Below are 1,786 nucleotides of genomic sequence, written 5' to 3' on the forward strand. Positions count from 1 at the left end.
ATCCCATCAAATCTTGGATAATTCAATAATATACAAAATATCAGGGCACAGAAAGAACTAAAACCCACTTCTTTTTGTTACAATAAGATTCAAATATTCAATTTAAAGAAAAAATATTTTTGGCTCTCTTTTACATCTCCATGTTGATATGCTTATTTAAATATTCCTGTATAATCATATTTGGTCTTACTATTTCAAGTCAGGTTCAAAACCTCAAAACCAGCCATCCAGACAAAACAGAATATCTGAAAGATTATCTCTTCTCCACCTCTCTAACCCCAATAACCCCAATTTTACTACATGAATCTAAACACCGGATTGTGATGACAAATGTAGGTCCAATTTCTTCATAATCCTTTTTGGTGTGACATACTTGGTAGAACTCAGGCGTGGAAGCCAGCATTGATCCTCCAAATCAAACTGCATATGACTGCATATGGTGTGTGATAACTTGTACATCAATTGGTTTTGGCTTCAATCTACCGCTGTTCAATTCCTCATTTAATTTGAGCCTGGCATCTATAGTTCTTTACAGATCTCTTTGCAAGTGATGTCCAAAGTCCCTGAACATGGTTGAACCTCCAGAGAGGACAATTTTCTTGTAGAGAGGATGTCTGACATCAATAGGACAGTTCTGAATTACTTCATCTACAACTTCTGAAATAGGTTGTGTAAAGTCTGGATTAGCAAACTCTGGGTGAAAAAAGATTTCAAGTCCCAAGAATCTCTCATAACCAACATCAATGGAAATTTCTTTCGTTGAGATGGCATTGATTCAGTATACTGTTTAATTCACTTTGATCCTTCTGTGTCGTGCTTATTAAATTCTTTCGCTAAATCTGGGCATACATAACTATAGCCCTCCTTTACTGCCTTAGCAGTTTCCAGGGCTTGTTCTGGAGGGATTCCTACTTCCCAGTCTCTCAACAGTTGCTGAATAAAATATGTTATATCTCTTCCTGTAATTTGATTATGTTTAATACAGCTGCTGATCACATATCCTTCAGCCACAGGAATGACATGAGTAACACCATCTCCACTGTCTATTACCATACCAGTCAATGCCCTTTTTCCTACATGTCTTGAGGTCTAGGATGCAGCTAAGGCAAGAAAAGCCTGCACAACAATGTACAAGACTGGAACACTGAAGGACTCAAACATTATTTCAGCAGTATATGTCCTATTTTCTGGAGTATTCAGTGGAGGTTCGGTCAAAACAAAATAATGGTCTTCAGGTTCTGCTTTTAAATATTTAAAGATCACTTGTTCCATAAACCTTTCCATTAAGTCCCAATCTTCAACTATACCATGGCAGATTGGCCACTTTGTAGCATATGTAGGTTTTTCTATGGCTTCATCACCAATGAATAAGTCTAGATCATCAACACCTTTCATCACCCTCCTCTGAGCTTAGTCACCTACTTTTGCTGACTTTTTAATAGCAATACAGGAAGGTATGATAAACTGTGGTCCTGTATTTCCAGCATATCCTAGTTTTGTATATCCCGTGCCACAGTCCACCACACAGGCCGGCCACTGCCATTTAATAAAATGGAGTACTACTCAGACATAAAGAATGAGAAACTAGAGACATTTATAGCTACATGGATGTGTATTGAGGCCATACTCTCAAGTGCAATAAATAGGACACACATGTATAAATACTGAATAGTTTCTCTAGTGTGAGAAACTGAAAATGTAAATAAGAATTAAAATGATTAAAATGAATAATTAATAATTTGAAATAGGAAAAGTTCCAAAGGTGTAAGGGAAGCAGAAAGGGAAG

General features: G+C 36.8%; 1 pseudogene; it reads right to left on the reverse strand.

The window, feature by feature from the left end:
• Positions 1–296: 296 nt before the first annotated feature.
• LOC101698382 (actin-related protein 3 pseudogene) lies at positions 297–1,528 on the reverse strand (annotated as a pseudogene).
• Between the last annotated feature and the right edge of the window lie 258 nt (positions 1,529–1,786).

The sequence above is a fragment of the Heterocephalus glaber genome, unplaced genomic scaffold (assembly GCF_053883595.1).
Source record: "Heterocephalus glaber isolate CG9 unplaced genomic scaffold, H.glaber_assembly_v1.0 deba00001472, whole genome shotgun sequence".
Classification (NCBI taxonomy): domain Eukaryota; kingdom Metazoa; phylum Chordata; class Mammalia; order Rodentia; family Bathyergidae; genus Heterocephalus; species Heterocephalus glaber.